The 19,177-nt window shown below is 41.8% G+C and overlaps 1 protein-coding gene across 1 annotated transcript in view; it reads right to left on the bottom strand.

Moving 5' to 3' along the window:
• LOC124614905 overlaps positions 1-19,177 on the bottom strand; it is a 249,727-nt gene that overhangs the window by 43,609 nt on the left and 186,941 nt on the right. The window lies entirely within an intron of this gene.

Raw genomic sequence — 19,177 nt, 5'->3', positions numbered from 1 at the left:
TTCCACCCCATAAAACAGAACTGTTATTTATGGGACCTTTTAATTTAAGGACATCAAAACAATTTGCAAACAAAACTGTGTCTCTGTTTTATATGTTTTTTTTTGTTGTGTTTCACATGAATATTTAAAATATAGTAGCTTTGTATGTTACTGTTTCGTAAAAACAAATTGACGTCCATTATTAAATAGGCATCACACACAAAGCCAGTCAGACTCCAGTTGTCATTATGTGAAGTTCTATGTTAGTCCGAGTCCAGCTGTCATTATGTAAGGCTCTGTGTGAGTCTGAATCAATGTGCCATTATATACAGTTCTATGTGAGACTGGGTCTAGTAGTCATTATGTTAAGATCTGTGTGAATCTGAGTTCAGTGGTCACTGTGTAAGCCTAGGTCTGGTTGTCATTATTTATTTATTATTATCATCCCAATGATCACATTTGTGATATAGGATTTGTCAGGGTACATTTTAACAACTATATAATATCTTTACAAAATTTGTATCTGTGCTGAATTCATATTAATCTATCTTATGTTTAATACAATATACATCTAATAAGTGTTTTTATAAGATAATTTATTATGCACTGATGTAATTTCATTTGTCACTTTAACTTAAACATATTTTTTATACAGTTGTGCAGAGATATTCACTTATGCTGTAATAGCATTAGTCAAGCATGTGGTTCTTTATAACAGTTTTAAATTTTTCCTCATTTTGCAGCTCTTTGATATGTTTTGGTAGTGCATTAAAAAGTTTGATGCCTTGATTACATACATGTTTCTGGCTTCGGGTCCTTGCTACAGCTTGTATGTGGAGATCTTTACATTGTCGTGTGTCGTAATTATGGAAGTCTGTATTGGTTTTCATTTTGTCCTGATTTCTTTTGATCACCAACAGACATTTCAGAATGTATAATGATGGAATTGTTAAAATTTTCAATGCTTTAAAAAGGGGTCTACAATGTGTTTGAGGTGGGCTGTGGGTCATTATCTGAATAGCACGTTTTTGCAATTTGAAAATCTCATTTAGACGACAATTTGTTTTTCCCCAGAATACTATCCCATAGGATGCAATGGACTGAAAATAGCCAAAATATACTAATCTGGTACAGTCATTACTACAAACTCTTGAAATTATTCCAAGCACAAAACATGCTGAATTTAGTTTTAGTGCTAAGTTCACCACATGGTCCTTCCAATTAATCTTCTCATCAATGTGCATACCCAGGAATTTTGCACACTGTACTCTTTCAAGTTGTTTGCCCTCCATGGTGGGATTTAGGTCGTCCTGTTCACTTATTTTTCCATATTGCACATAATTAGTTTTTTTGCATTCAGTGTTAGCTTGTTAGCACTAAACCATTTTTGTATATCTTGTAGGACATGGTCCACAGTACTGTGCAATGACTGCTTCATATCACTAACTATTAAACTAGTAACATCAGCAAATAAGATGATTCTAGCTTTTCTCTCTGACACCTAAGTATCATTAATGTAAATGAGGAACAGCAAGGGGCCTAATACACTTCCTTGGGGTACTCCTACTGTGACCTCCCTTGGATCTGATCTTAGTTTAATTTTTTGATTAATATTTGGTGCTATAATTTCAACCACCTGCATCCTCTTTTCCAGGTAAGACTCAAACCACTTTTTTACCGGTCCTCTGATACCTATAGCTTCAATCTTTTTCAAAAGTATGCTGTGGTCAACAGTGTTAAAGGCTTTTGACAAATCTAGATTTATCCCAACTACACTATTTCCCTCTTCCAATTTAGTGATTATTTCTTTTGTGTATTCTAGTACAGCTGTTTCGGTACTTCTCCCAGCTTGAAATCTATGCTGATTACTGTTTATCAGATTGTGCATATTAAGATAATGTGTGACTCTATATTTCATTAGTATCTCTAAAACTTTAGAGAAAGTTGGGAGGAGTGAGACAGGTCTGTAGTTTTCTATTTTAAGTTTATCACCCTTTTTCAACAGTGGAATGACTTTAGAAATTTTCAGTTTTTGTGGAAACACGCCCTCAGCCATTGACAAGTTTGCTATGTGCACCAATGGTTTCGCTATCTGATTAGCTGTTTTCTTCACTAATATTATTGGCACCTCATCTACTCCAGCTGACATCTTGGACTTCAGACTTTTAATCACTTTTAAAACTTCCTTTTCGTTTGTTGGAACTGCCATCATACTGCTGGCTGCCTTGGGTGCTTCCATCTTAATCTGCTCCCCAAGAACCTGCTTAATGTCTGGGCTACATTTAAAAAGTAATTATTTATATAATTAGGCATGGCATATTTATCTACCATTTTATTCTCCTCATCTTTTAGAATAATTTCCTTGTCTTTGGTAGGTACCCCGGTTTCTTTTCTCACAATTTCCCATGCTGTTTTAGTTTTATTTCTGGACTGTTTTATTTCCATATTATTACTTAATAACTTTGCATTTGCAATTACTCTGCGGTATATTTTCCTATACCTCTTTACATATTCTATAAAATCAATATTTGTACACTTCCTCAACTCTGAATTCAGTTTTTTCATGTTTTCACATGATTTCTTAATTCCAAGAGTCATCCAAGAACTTGACTTTATGTACCCAGTAGACTTGACTCTGGTCAGTTTCTTTGGAAAAAACATCTCAAAGTTCATCATATAAATCAATGCAAATACACTATATGCCTCATCTGTACTTGACTGTTTCATAACATCTAACCAATTTTCATTTTCTAAGATACTTCTGAACTGATGACAGCTGTCCACAGAGAAGTTTATTTTGTAAATATTATTTACACCTTTATCTTCCTTTGACCTTAAAGGGATTTCAATGGTGAGAGCATTGTGGTCAGACAATCCTAAATCTATGTTTGTTACCTCTATGTCAGTTTCTGACATATTTGAGAAAATGTTATCTATGAGGCTATTGGAGGTGTTTGTTATTCTAGTTGAATTGTTTATGTGTGGTGACATGTTGAAACTCTTTAATATGTCCAGAAATTGCCTTTTTTGTTGACTTTCAACTAGAAGATTAATATTGAAATCACCACAAAGAATAATCACAGTTTCTTTTTTGTAAATAGTATTTAGCAACAATTCTAATTTATCAAAAAAGACTTCTATGTTTCCACATGGTGACCTATACACTGTTATGACTATGACTTTTTTCATCAGGCCATATAGCTGGACAGCACCTGCTTCAAAAAGCTTTTCAATACTTAAGTTTTCTGCTTCACATCTCTTTTTAAATTCTAACTCTTGTCTAAGGTAAATACCGACTCCACCACCTTTTGCAATTTTCCTACTATAATTATTTGCCAGTTTAAATGGGTTAATATGAATACTACTAATTTCTTGGTCCTTACACCAATGTTCTGTAATACACAAGACATCAGGTTGGGTGTTACTTACTGCTATTTCAAGTTCACAATATTTGTTCTTGAGGCACTGCACATTTAGAGTCATAACCTTTAGAACAGGGAAGTGAGCACTGGTGGTATTTCTCCTTTCGTTTAACACTGTTATCTTGGAGTTTTCATTATGGCTGGATTCCAAAAATCCTGTTGTACCACAGGTTTCTTCTTTCTGTTGCTTTTCCTACTTGAAGTGGATGATGCTGATTGATTGTTTATACTAGCTGTGGCAGTTGATGATATTTTAATATTTACAATAGCAGATGATGATGTTTTTAGTGCTTCAGCAAATGTTGCTCTTGTTAAGGTTTTCATTTCTTCTGCTTCTGTCCTCATTTGGAGTGGGATTTTAGGGAACTTTTCTACTGTTATGCGGCTTATTTCTTCTAGTATCTTTTCACCCATCATCTTTTTTCCATAATAGTTCCTGTGCTGTCCATGCCTCGTGAAACGATTTCTCACTGAGCTGTTTGCATCCACAAAAGTTGCACACTTAAAAGCACAGCAGATCATCCTGAATTTATTATTTGTTGACTTTATTTCTTTGTTTACACGTGATTCCTCGATTAGATCATGTCTATGTGGCACACTTACAACGAGAACCTTTAAATTTAGATCTGACAGCTTTTTTAGAGTTGTTTGAAGTGCCCTTGTCGCTAGTTGGCTTTCATTTTTGTATATGTCATTTGCTCCACCTATAAGCACACAGCATGTTCCAGTCTTAACTAAGTTTTCACAATTATTTACTATTTCATTAAGGGCAGCGCCAGGTTTGACAATGGCTGTTACTCTGAATTGCGACTGCCGATCATTTATTATTTGTGCCACACCCATTGCATGACTATCCCCTAATACACAGACTTGATATCTGTTGTTCTCCAGCCCGCATCTCGTGGTTGTGCGGTAGCGTTCTCGCTTCCCACGCCCGGGTTCCTGGGTTCGATTCCCGGCGGGGTCAGGGATTTTCTCTGCCTCGTGATGGCTGGCTGTTGTGTGCTTTCCTTAAGTTAGTTAGGTTTAAGTAGTTCTTAGTTCTAGGGGACTTATGACCACAGCATTTGAGTCCCATAGTGCTCAGAGCCATTTGAACCATTTTTGTTGTTCTCCAGGTGCCCTCGTTCCGTCGTTTTTATAGTACACTTTGGAGAAACATTTCTCTCGTTAGAACACACGGATGATCTAGATTCACTTTCACTTGTCTTATTTTTTGAGTTCACATTTCGTCCTGTCGTGTCTTTATTACCCGTTTTTCTTTGCACTCTATTTACTGACGATGTCATACCGCCAGAAAGATTTCGTTTACTACTAGCAGAAGTTTTGTTTGAAACGAAAATTGCCGGTATGTTTCTTTACACTCGTTTTTTAAATCGTCATAATTCCGCTGCTTTATCAGTTCCTCTAACTTATTTACGTAACGATTTGCAAGCACAAGGTCTTGCTGAAGCAATGTAGTAACACTTTCTTCTATGCAGTTATCGTATCTTGACAAAGCTACCGTTAGTAGATCGCAGCATTCCATGCCACAGTCACATTTCGCGTCCCATTCTTCCGTTCCCGCGAAACACTTTGTATGAATCCATTTTTGCGACACTGCACATAACTTGATACCTTTTGCGATGTAGTTATTGCACTTTATACAATTTATACTCGATATGTAGCCGTTTACCGTGGAACTATTTATACACACTTCTACACGCGACGCCATTATGTAAAGTACTAAATGAGTCTGCATCCAGTAATCATTGTGTAAACTTCTGTGTAAGTCATAATGTTCATACAGTCAATTTGATAGTCGTAATGTCTGGATACAATGATTATTATAGTCAAAAGTATGTTTTGTGGCTAATTGTGTAGTTGTGAATGGTCACTTGAGCCCATGTGAGCTGCTCACCTGTGTTGTAATACGAAAGTTATGGGCTGAAAGCTGTGTGTTTTGTAACAACAAAGGTAGTGAAATGAGATGTATATTTGATGATTTTTTATTCGTGTTCTTAATAAATGTCTAAAGAATGTAATAATAATAGGCAGGATAGTGCTAGCAGAAAGCCTACAAGTCTTAGGGGCTTCCAAAACAGGTCCACAATTTTGTAAGGTACTTGATCATTTGGAATCTAAAGTAACAAATTCCTGGTGCTAAATTATTACAGAATACTCAAAACAAAGTAATATAATTTCCTTATTAATTTCCTGTTGCATACTAGTATAGGACTTGCACAGTACTGGAGCCCTCGTTCAGTGTCTGTGGCTTAAAGACATGTAAGAATGACAACACAACACTGCTGAGCTATACTATTAAAATGAAAGTAATTTTCAAAATCCTAAGTATTTAATTGTGTACAGCTAAAATACTGGCATTACTGAGTGAACAGAAACAACTGGAGTAAAGATGAGGGTGCTCCTTCTTGCAGGAAAAAGGTTGGTAACACTCATTTCAACTTATGTTGCAGACTTCATATTTTCATGATAGATGATGACATTGTTAAATGATCATTCTACACAAATATTGGATGCAGATTACCTTTGGAGTGAACATACTTTCTTACAAAAAAAGCAAACGGAGACGATCAAGAGGAGCACAGATTATTCCTGTAAGCAATACATAAGCCACCCAAATGACCGAAGCTTTTGCAGCCAATTCTTATCTGTTGTGTGAGATGTGGTTTCTTGATAGAAGAGGTTAACATGAAGGACTGCTGTAAGATTCTTTGTAAAAATGTAATAATGCTTTCTTACAACAGACTGATCACAGAGTTGGTATGAAATCTTGTGGAATAGCCCACCACAGTATTTTATTTATTTTATTTACTTTTTTGTTCTCAGGTGATCCATGATGCAAGCATATCACAAAAAACCGCTGTTAGTCCTGTAAGTAGAATGGTTAAGTTTTATACCTGTTGAGTCACTAGCAACTGATATCAAGATCTTAAGTGAATTCCTTGTCACTTCTGTAAATTTTTATGAGTTATAATGATTTGGAAGTGGTATTAACCATCATTGTTAGGACAACTGAAAAAATGTGACAGTTGTTTGAATTACTAAGCAATAATGTCTACAAGCATAGTGTCATCGATTTAAAAGGTGTAGGACCCTGCAGCTCACTTTGTGTCACAAGACGTTTATTTACTTAGTTTTTCTGCAGTTTGAACAGAGATTATGTTAGCACAGCTCATGGGAGTTGTAGGCTAATGTATTTTCTAGTACATTTTGTTAGTGTGGTTTGCACACATTCAGCACCAAGTATACATTCAGGGGCAAACTTCATTGAATTATGACCCCATTCACCTCCAATTAACCTACTGTTCTGCTAAGTGGATTAAGACCCCTTGATGTCTGATTTATGACACCACTGGGGGGTAATCTGTCCTTCTGAGAAACCCTCCTCCCATCCCCCTCCTCCTTCTTCCCCCACCTCTGAGATAGCCCCAACACCTCCCTCTCCCACTCGCCAATACAAGCTCACTTTTGATGTCAAATTAATAGACTAATTAACTAAATTGATCTATTAATTACCCCTCCTCTTCTGGGAAACGCCCCAGACCTCCCCCTCCCCTCCCAACTGGAAATTGGTGGGAGAAGGACTCAGCCTGTGCTGGAGAGGAAAGCAGGATCTCATAATAGGACATTCAAATCAATGTCTATTGCATAGCAGAGTACACAATATTTGTTTATAAAGTTCAATTTTCAGGGGTTGAGTCTCTTTCTTTGGTGGAAAAAGCTCACATCCACCAACTAAATGTCCTAATTACAATGCTACAGATTGAAGTTGTTGTGCCGGCCGCGGTGGTCTCGCGGTTCTAGGCGCTCAGTCTGGAACTGCGCGACTGCTACAGTCGTAGGTTCGAATCCTGCCTCGGGCATGTATGTGTGTGATGTCCTTAGGTTAGATAGGTTTAAGTAGTTCTAAGTTCTAGGGGACTAATGACCACAGCTGTTAAGTCCCATAGTGCTCAGAGCCATTTGAACTCCTCCTCCCCTCCCCACTCCCAGAAAAAATGGTCAGGAAAAAGACTTATTCTATGCTGGAGATAAAGGAGCTCATTAGACGAAATTCAAATCAATGTCATTTGTATGTTAATGCATATTCTTCATTTACCCACTTGGGTCGAGCTCACATCTGCACCCCTCACCCCCATTTCCCATGATGTAATAACTGTAAGCACCGAGGAATGGAATGAAGTACAGTATAGTAGATACTGTTTGGGGTCTCCAGCATGTGTGTCTAGGGCGAAACTTCGAGGGTCAAAAACTGCCCGCTGTCGACTGGATATCAGCCTACTTTGAACTTTTGGTCCCAAACCAAGCATCAAGTCAGGGAATTCTGTTCATCAGGAAAATGCAGACTCGCTTCCTGTTTCTGCCTCTCTCAAGAGGCCACTTTCAGACTGTCTGTGTCAATCAATGTCTGCAAACACGCAGATGGAGGTTTTCTTCTCTCCTCAGAATACTGTGTTCCTGTTAGCAAATTTTGGGAATTTAGGCAGAGCTGACGCAATTTCGATATCAAAAATAGAGGGAAGTAGTCCATTTGCACTGCCCTATCAAATGAATTGTTTAACAATTAACAGGAGTCAAATAGATAATCTATAACACTCACCACCACCTTATGAGGATCCTTCTTCGTTATAAAAACACATTTCCAACACTTGAGTATCAGACGCAAATATTATGCAGATAATATTTGCTGCCGGCAGGGATATCACATCATCTCATGGACGCTGGTGAGGAGAGATCCGCACACGTATCAGCTGTACCAGCAGCTTCATGCCCATCCCCTGGCATCTACACACCAGCTCTACTGAACTCTCAAGAGGCTGGAGAGACTGTCACCAAGCAGTGACCCAATCAATTTACATGGGGGGGAATAATAGTCTTGCACAAACACTTCTCACGCAACACACACGTCCACTTCTGTCGCCACTCTCGAAGCACACTGGTCACTTCGCTAGCTCTTCTACTGTGTGCAAGAGCAGGCTGGTTGGAGCATTCTTTGTGCCTAGCCGTCCGTCACAGGCGCGTTTTTCGGTCGCTGACTCCTCGTACCACTCCTGCCGCCAGCCGCGGCACACTGCGAATCAAGCAGCAGCTGTTTCGATGTGTATAGTAGTTTTAACCAATTCCACTCCCACATAGACCCCCCAGTTTAAAAAATCCAATTTACTCAATACAAGACATGGATGTCGTTAACCATACACCTCGCACTTCTCACGTGAAATGTAGATATCTCCCTGCTATTCGAATTATTTTCGAAGACAGAAGAAATTGGGACACATGTGTTTTCGCATCGCTAAAGTATCGTTAATTGATGTGAAAATCCTGAAACGGTATGCCATAGGTTATAGTTCCTCTAAGTAGCCTCGCATCAGGTAAAAAAAATCTTTTATGTCCTGCATCACAGGACTAGAATAATACATTAATTTTTCGCTTATGACGTAGTGCTAAGATCTACCTCTGTAACAGGAAGACTTCTCACTTTCGGTCTCTCTTAAAGTAAACAAATGCATCGCCACATACGAAGTCTCTTAAGGTAACAGCACAAAGAAGTCCGCCCCCGGTAGTTGAATGGTCAGCGCGACAAAATGTCAATCCTAAGGGCCCGGGTTCGATTCCTGGCTGGGTCGGAGATTCTCTCCGCTCAGGGACTGGGTGTTGTGTTGTCCTAATCATCATTATTTCATCCCCATCGGTGTGCAAGTTGCTGAAGTGGCGCCAAATCGAAAGACTTGCACTCGGCGAACGGTTTCTCCGACGGGCGGTTCTAGTCACACGACATAATAATAGCGCAGAGAAGTCGTAATTATTGGGTTTATACGACATGTCACTTTACAATACATCTGATTTTATTACGATGGTCACCTCTCCCTATGTAGGTGAGAGATAGAAATTTCGTTAAAAGATATTGTTGCAATGAAGAAACGCCTGATTTCCACTCCAACTCCGGAATCACATCTGTGGTACCCTAGCCATCGCTTCCACCTACCAGGCAGCACGTCACTGATATCAAATTGATAGGCTAATCAATTAAACTGATTGTAAGAGTCACTCTGCATGGCGAGTAACTTTTTCTTCTGCAGTCCTATTATACTCGCCAGGTAGCTTAAGTGGGAATTCCTGCGTGGAGATAAGACGATGTTCCTTTCGAGGAACACTATCAGGAACCGACATTTAAAGCTGGCCACAAAAGGATTCCACTGCCACCAACATACATTTTACGTAAGGAACGCGAAGACAAGTTAAAAGAAATTATCGCTTATAAGGAGGCACCTAGGCAGTCTTATTCCCTCGCTCTATTTGCGAGTTGAATGGGAAAGCGAATTACTAGTAGTGGTACAGGGTAAAAACCTTGATATGCCGTACTATGGACTGCGATGTAAGCATATAGATGCAAATATAAATTTAGTCTACCTATTAACACGTCAGTCCATCCATTTATAGGCACACATAGCTCATAGAAGAATGTTGTCTCTTTTGTAACAAGAAAACAAAAACCGGAACTCCTGCTGCTGATTGTCTCTCAGTAAAAATCTCCATACAGGATTGTAATTTTCTCTTTGGAGTCACTTCGCAAGACAAATGCGAAAGGTTGTAATATGTTTGTCAACAACACTTAACAGAAGTGGTATAGAGATTGCCTCTCAACTCCCCTTACGTCAGAGTATCGTTTACCTACCGTCAGTCTTCGATATATAGCATTCGAATCCACATCATTTCCATGAGTAAGAGATGTTCCCTACCAAGTAACAGACCCCTGCTAATTCTCTCGAAATTCCATCGTGTTTCGACTATTCCATTAGTTAGAGGTCTGGCAGGTAGAGAGCTATTACAACAAGAAAAATAGCACACTAACGTGTAGGAGGAAATTCACAACCATGCGGAGTATACACAGACTGTACAAAGATATTCAGAAACATGACACCTACAATTCATCGATCTCAAATGACAGCTTACACATATCAGTCTGCACATGTCCTAATATCCTTTATCGTGTTCCTATGATTACCACGCTAGAAATACGACTGTGTAATGGCGTCCCAGTGTTTGTTGACATCACAGTTTCTCCTTTCTCTCTCTATCTATCTCTCTCTCTCTCACACACACACACTCTCTCTCTCCTCTTTCTTTTCTTGTTGTAACATCCAACAGAGTAAAACTACGAACTAGTGTATAAAAACTCCACTAGCGTCACATGGTAGAGAACGCAAGGAAACAAATACTGTCTGCGTGTAACATCGATCATATGTGCTGATCCATCAAAAGTACATTTCGATTATCGAAGGAGAGGGTTCCTGTTTTGTTGTTTCATAAGCAGTTTGATACATTGTATTTTGCTGTAACACATGAAAGCAATCCATGTCTACAGCGACGTACACAGGCCTACATTAGTTTTTTTACAATGACTTTGAGCTCTGTGTCATGTGCTAAACCAACATTAAGACGTTTCGATCCATTGGCTCCCAGAGAAAGCTGGACATCGCATGGTGTAAACTGTGCTGCGCCCACTACACACAGGATGGTTAAAATAAAAGACAGAGGCGGTGTTTCTTAATGACTAAAGTTTGGAAGACATTGCAACATATGGAAACGGGAAGAGTTTGTGGCATTGTGGAGCGTTTCCAAACAGAGGTGATGACATTACATTAATCTCATCTTCCGCCGAGATGAGGTCAGTAGCTGTCTCCGTGTTCCATTTCGGAGAAACCAAGAGCTTTGATTCCGTATGTTGCAGCCATGTACACGATCACCGTTTCGGTGCTGACCATCCCCGGGAGGTGTTGCTCCCACAGAGTCTCTTCATCTCAGTCAAGGGGTGTCAGTCAATCATTATTTGGTAATCAACAGCGTACCAGTAGATGCAATGGAATAGGCACCATTGATATGGGACGATGTACTGTAATAGGCACCACAATTGTTAGTGCGACCAGTTTTAGCAATTTTACCAGTTTTTCCGTAATTTCAACGCGAACCAATGACACAGCAGCATGCTTCCCAATTTCTGTATCATCGCTAAACCTCTCCGCCTATACTTTGCGAGTACAATATATTAGGTTGCAAATGTAGATAAGTGACTGCGCAGTTGGTTCATTCACAGTTAATTCTCGGATACCTAAACCAAGGTATACCAGACAAGTTCCTACACCGATGCATTTATGTTACCTATTTACACTCCTGGAAATTGAAATAAGAACACCGTGATTTCATTGTCCCAGGAAGGGGAAACTTTATTGACACATTCCTGGGGTCAGATACATCACATGATCACACTGACAGAACCACAGGCACATAGACACAGGCAACAGAGCATGCACAATGTCGGCACTAGTACAGTGTATATCCACCTTTCGCAGCAATGCAGGCTGCTATTCTCCCATGGAGACGATCGTAGAGATGCTGGATGTAGTCCTGTGGAACGGCTTGCCATGCCATTTCCACCTGGCGCCTCAGTTGGACCAGCGTTCGTGCTGGACGTGCAGACCGCGTGAGACGACGCTTCATCCAGTCCCAAACATGCTCAATGGGGGACAGATCCGGAGATCTTGCTGGCCAGGGTAGTTGACTTACACCTTCTAGAGCACGTTGGGTGGCACGGGATACATGCGGACGTGCATTGTCCTGTTGGAACAGCAAGTTCCCTTTCCGGTCTAGGAATGGTAGAACGATGGGTTCGATGACGGTTTGGATGTACCGTGCACTATTCAGTGTCCCCTCGACGATCACCAGTGGTGTACGGCCAGTGTAGGAGATCGCTCCCCACACCATGATGCCGGGTGTTGGCCCCGTGTGCCTCGGTCGTATGCAGTCCTGATTGTGGCGCTCACCTGCACGGCGCCAAACACGCATACGACCATCATTGGCACCAAGGCAGAAGCGACTCTCATCGCTGAAGACGACACGTCTCCATTCGTCCCTCCATTCACGCCTGTCGCGACACCACTGGAGGCGGGCTGCACGATGTTGGGGCGTGAGCGGAAGACGGCCTAACGGTGTGCGGGACCGTAGCCCAGCTTCATGGAGACGGTTGCGAATGGTCCTCGCTGATACCCCAGGAGCAACAGTGTCCTTAATTTGCTGGGAAGTGGCGGTGCGGTCCCCTACGGCACTGCGTAGGATCCTACGGTCTTGGCGTGCATCCGTGCGTCGCTGCGGTCCGGTCCCAGGTCGACGGGCACGTGCACCTTCCGCCGACCACTGGCGACAACATCGATGTACTGTGGAGACCTCACGCCCCACGTGTTGAGCAATTCGGCGGTACGTCCACTCGGCCTCCCGCATGCCCACTATACGCCCTCGCTCAAAGTCCGTCAACTGCGCATACGGTTCACGTCCACGCCGTCGCGGCATGCTACCAGTGTTAAAGACTGCGATGGAGCTCCGTATGCCACGGCAAACTGGTTGACACTGACGGCGGCGGTGCACAAATGATGCGCAGCTAGCGCCATTCGACGGCCAACACCGCGGTTCCTGGTGTGTCCGCTGTGCCGTGCATGTGATCATTGCTTTTACAGCCCTCTCGCAGTGTCCGGAGCAAGTATGGTGGGTCTGACACACCGGTGTCAATGTGTTCTTTTTTCCATTTCCAGGAGTGTATTTCTCACAGTTTGACCATAATGCAGAATTAACGATTACGACTGGTCATCTTTCCCTTTGTGGTGGTGGTGGTGGGGGGGGGGGGGGGAGGGTCATAGAGTATTCTCACATTCATAGGATAAAGCTGGAGATCGAAAGATATTCCTGCATTGTCATCGACCAACCCTCCCTGCAACACTGTCGCCGATTTAATTTGCAACAGATCAGAGGTAGGAGGGTACTATACCCGCTATATTCCATGTCTCATGAAGGAAAAGAGCGAGCTGAGTCTGTAACTGCCATTCAGTGAAAATCGTTCCACACCAGTCTTACTCACAGCACCTATCCATGTGCACAAGATCTATCCAGATGCGTGCATGTCGAGGAGGTTAGCTCCCCTTATCGGTGTATAACAGAGAGAGTGTTGTGGTGATATAACAGATGGTTAAAAAGAAATGTGTGGTTTATACATGATGGAGCTCCACACAGACAGAGTTTGACGCAGTTTACGTAATTTGAAGTATTGTTCCAGTGTTTGGTGTCCATACCAAGAAGGTATCGGAAAGAGAGAAATGATCGTGCAATATAAACACATTCCAAGGGCTATAGTGTTCTGCCCTTAAACGCGCTATAATGTTAGAACTGTGCGGTTTCCGACCTATATTAGTCATGTGGAATGCAACGCTGTTAATACTCCAATGTAAGAAGTATAACTCCAGCACGTAGCATACATTCTCCCCGTAAGTTTCTGTGTGATAAAGTATGGCGACAAACTGTAAGGTCATAAAGCAACTCCTTGCACGCCAAAGAAAACATCGATTCGTTTTAACTCAAACACTACATAGGCTTCTGGAGGTATATGACGCCTGCTATTTACGAAGTTCAAGCCCGATTATGGTTAAGAGATAATGTTATGTTCACAACGGTTCTATAACCGGCGTACAAAGAAACAACAATATGTTACAAGGAAACAATCACCACGATCAGTAGCCTGAAGGGATGTAACACTCTTACTGCATCTTACCACTGCCTGTGGTAACCTTCCTCTTGCACACAGAAGTCCTGGCCTGTTGTATGGTTGTATTGCCCATGTGCAGTATAATATGGCCATTTCGCCTTGACACCATGTCTCTAGAATGCCTCCTCTTTCCACTATTAAGGTCTGTGTATGTAACATCAGTCCACTCTCCTCCAGAACATGCAGTTTTTCTGATGTCGGTCAGTAGCCATTTCATGCTACTTTTTCTCTAATTTTATGTATTCTCAGTCAATGTCCGTAAATTTGCATGGTTTTCACGATTTTAGATATTTCATCGTATTTCCCCCACTTTTACCTATTTCACGTCAATACTTCGTTTTCCTCAAATTTTACTTTTTTATGTCATTTTTCATATTTTTTGGCCGTTTGCCATTTGCTTACGGTCATATTGCTGATATACCCATGTGTTGTTTGGTTTCCTACGAGAATATTTGTGCGTATTATATACCAACTACTAAAAAATCCTAAGACTTCATCTCTTCTCAATGATCCACATGCCTGCATTTTGGATAGTAACAGTCGCTTTGTCCCAATATAAGGTTCAATGTGTGGAGCAGATGATGGATGTGCTGGACGCTCGAAGTCTGGAAACAATTCCGTATACTGCTCCGACCCATCAGTGTGCATGTCTACAGACTCATGTAGTGCTACACCTGATGGAAGCTCAAAGTCTGGAAACAGTTCTACATGTTCAGAAATGGTTCAAATGGCTCTGAGCACTATGGGACTCAACTGCTGTGGTCATCAGTCCCCTAGAACTTAGAACTACTTAAACCTAACTAACCTAAGGACATCACACACATCCATGCCCGAGGCAGGATTCGAACCTGCGACCGTAGCAGTCGCACGGTTCCGAACTGCGCGCCTAGAACCGCGAGACCACCGCGGCCGGCAGTTCTACATGTTCATTTGACTTCCACTCCATCGTGTAGGGATCTGCAACAGGGTGTTGACATGTGTACAGGGTTGATGTCTGCTGTTGCTCCCATAAACCTGAGCCGCTGGTGGTTCCACCTTCGCACATATAATAGATATCAGGACATAATTGTGGTGGATCCACTTCGAGCTCTATCCCGGACATAACGCAATGTGGATTCACCTCTAGACATTATTCTGGATGAAATGCATCATGGATCTATCTATCCTGAACATATAATATTGTAGATCTGCCTCCGAACATTGCTCTGGATGTAATGCATGACGGATCGACACTCGAATACTAACTCGGGTCTACTTTGGGTCAGGGGAGCCATCTGCAACATACGCTCAGATACAAATATGCACAAAATAGAAGTATTAGAAATACGTAGATAACATAACTGCATCGATATAGGACGTCATCTGGTGTACTTTTGTGCATACGTCCGAGAATTAACCATGAATGGACGTATTGCACAGTCATCTATCTACATTTGCAATCCAGTCTATGGTACTCACAAACTAGTAGTGGAGTGATTTAGCGATGATACTGAAACTAGGAAGCATGCTGTTGTGTCATTGGTTGGCGTTGAAATTACGGAAAAATTGCTGAAATTGCAAAACTGCTCACACTACAACTGTGGTGCTTATTATGGTCCGATATCAATGGTGTCTTTTCCATCCCATCTGTCAGCTGATACAATGTTGATTACTACGTTATAATTTACTGACATCATTTGTTTGAGATGGAGAGAGTCTTGGTAGGAGCAAAACCTGCTGGGGATGGCTAGCACAGAAACAGTGATCACAAACATGGCTGCAATATAAGAAATCAATACTCTTCGTCTCTCTGAAAGAGAACACCGAGACATCTACTACATCATCACGGTGGAAGATGAGATTAAATGCAGATGTCACTATCTCTGTTTGGAAACGCTCCACAATGCTGAAAACTCTTCCAGTTTCTATATGTTGTGATGTCTCCCACATTTTCGTCAGTAAAAAACACCGCCTCTGTCTTTTATATTAACCACCCGCTGCATAGTGGGAGTAGCATAGTTTCCACAATGTGATGTCCAGCTTTCTGTTAGAGCCAATGGATTGAAACGTCTTAATGTTGGTTTAGCACCTGACACAGACCTCGAAGTCATGGCGGAGAAGCAATGTATGCTTGTGTAGACAGCTGTAGATATACACTGCTTACAGCAAAATACAATTATCAAATTGCTTATGAAACACCAAAACAAGAACCATTTGCAAATGACTGATAGTCGACATGGTCTTCCTGCAGTACAGGCCACAAAACTTTACACAAGTCCGTGAAAGCGACTTCGATCACTATTCACCTGCTCCTGGACCAATACATTTGTGTTTGATGAGACCAGCACATTGCTCGATGTCAACATACAGACGGTATTTGCTTACCAATATATCACAAGAGAGACAAGGAGTAATATCTTATTGAGTTCTCTACCACGTGACGTAATCGGAGTTTCTATAGTTCTGGTTTTACTGCGTTGGATGTGACAAAAATAACGAGGAGAGTGAGAGAGAGACAGTGTTGTCGACAAAGACTCGGACCCCATTACGCTGTCGTATTTCTAGTGTAGTAATCATAGGAACACGATAAAAGAGTTCAGGACATGTACAGACTGATATTTATAGAGATATCGATGAATTGTAGGTGTTATGTTTCTGAATTTCTTTATGCAGTAAGCGTATACTCAGCATGACTGTGTGTTAGTGGGCTACTTTTCTCGTTTTGATAGCTCTCTAATTGCCAGCCTTCTAACCAATGGAACAATGCTGTCGGAAAGTGATGGGATTTCGAGGGAATTAGCAGGGGTCTGTGACTTGGCAGGGAACTTCTCTTACTCGTGGAAATGATGTGGATTCAGATGCTGTATATCAAAGACTGGAAGATTCGTGAGAATACTGTAGGTAAGCGATACTCTGACGAAAGGGGAGTTGAGAGTTGAGCTCTATGCCGCTTCTGCTAAGTTTTGTGGGCAAACATATTACAAATTCTCGCATTTGTCTCGTAACGAGAAAATTAGGAGCTAATATAAAGATTTTTACCGAGAGAAAATCCGCAGCCGAAGTTGCATCTTTTGTTTTCTCGATAAATAAGAGACAACATTCTTCTGTGAGTTTCGTATGCCTATAAATGAATGGACTGAGATCTTAATAGTTAGACTAAATTTATATTTACATCTCTATGCTTACTTCGCAAGCCATGATACGGTGTATGGTGCAGGGTACGCTGTACCACTACTAGCCATTCCCTTTCCTGTTCCACTCGCAAATAGAACGAGGGAGTAAGACTGTAAGCGCTCATTTCTGTTGTCTTGTCTTCCCTGTCCTTACGAAAATTTTATATCGGCGGCAGTAGAATCCCTCTGTAGTCAGCCTTAATTGTCGGTTCTCAATGACGTTCCTCGAAAGGAACATTGTGTTCCCTGCTGGGATTCCCATTTGAGCTGCCTGCCGAGTGTAATGCGGCAGCTGGCCGCAAAGTGACTCTCATGAATATTTTAATTAATTAGCCTATCAATTTGATATCGATGACGTGCTGTCTGTTGGGTGAAACCGATGGCTAGGGTAAAACAGATATGATTCGGGAGTTGGAGCGATAATCAGGCGTTTTTTACTTGCGGCGATATCTTTTAACGAAATTTCTATCTCCCACCTACACAGGGAGAGACAACCATGGTAATAAAATCAGGTTTATAACCGAATTTATGAAGTGATACTTGCTATAAACCTGATATTTACGACTTCTCTGTGCTGTTACCTTAAGAGACATCGTGTGTGACTATGCATTTGTTTACTTTAAGAGCGACCGAAAGTGAGAAGTCGTCCTGTCACAGTGGTACACCTTAGCACTACGTCACGAGCCAAAAACGAGTTTAATATTCAAGTCCTGTGATGCAGGATGTAACAGATACTAAACTAATTAGAATAGTTTTTTACCTCATAAGAGGATACTTCAAGGAAATATAGCTTATGACACACTGTCACAGCATTTCACAACGATTAACGATACTTTAGCGATTTGAAAACGCGTGTCTGCTCAGATTTCATCTGTATTCGTAAATAATTCGAATAAAGGGGACAAATCTACAGTTCTCATGAGAAGTTCAAGATTTATGGTCAACAACATACCGGTCTCGGATTGGATAAAATGGATTTTTAAAACTGGGGAGGGTCTACGTCGAGGTGGCATTGATTAGAACTAATGTATACATTCAAGAAGCTGCTGCTGGACTCGTAGTGTGACGCAGCTGGCGGCAGGAGTGGTACGAGGAGTCAGCGACCGGAAGTCGCGGGTAGCTCAGGCTGTGACAGGCAGTTAGGTACAAAGAATACACTGACCTATCTGCTCTTGCCCACGGTAGCAGGGGCTAGCGAAGTGACCAGTGTGCTGCGGGAGTGGTGAGAGAAGTGGACATGTGCGAGAAGATTAAAAGTGACAAGTGTTTGCACTAAATGGTTATTCCTCCGATGTAAAATGATCGATTGATTGCTTGTATGTATGTATGTATGTATTGATGTGAGGACATATAAATGACGGAGAGGCTTCGTCCCGCCGTAGCCTCAGTGGTTCACGACTCCACAACAGGTCCACCTACCCCACCGCCTCCCCACACCAAACCCAGTCTTATTGTGCGGTTTGGCCTCCAGAGGACTCCCTCTGGGAACGTCTCATACCAGACGAGTGTAACTCCAAATGTTTGCGTCATAGAGTAATTATGGCGTACCTGTACTTGGAGACAGTGTTTGCACAGCAATCGTTGACATAGTGTAACTGAGGCGGAATAAGAGTAACCAACCCGCATTCGCCGAGGCAGATGGAAAACTGATTAAAAACCATCCACAGGCTGCCAGCACACTGGACCTTGACACTAATCAGCCAGGCAGATTCATGTCGGGGACCGGCACGCCTTCCCACTCGGGAAGCAGCGCGTTAGACTGCGTGGCTCGCCGGGCGGGAATTGACTGCTTAGTGACAGTCTCTCTGACCTCTGAGTGTTTGTTTGGTAGTGCTGGCATGTGTACGGGCACGCAACGCCGCCGCTGTGGCCGAGCGGTTCTAGGCGCTTCAGTCCAGAACCGCGCTGCTGCTATGGTCGCTGGTTCGAATCCTGCCTCGGGCACGGATGTGTTTGATGTCCTTAGGTTACTTAGGTTTAAGTAGTTCTAAGTTCTAGGGGACTGATGACCACAGATGTTAAGTCCCATAGTGCTC

This window comes from Schistocerca americana, chromosome 1 (assembly GCF_021461395.2).
Source record: "Schistocerca americana isolate TAMUIC-IGC-003095 chromosome 1, iqSchAmer2.1, whole genome shotgun sequence".
NCBI lineage: Eukaryota > Metazoa > Arthropoda > Insecta > Orthoptera > Acrididae > Schistocerca > Schistocerca americana.
This window is presented reverse-complemented; position numbering and strand designations above follow the sequence as displayed.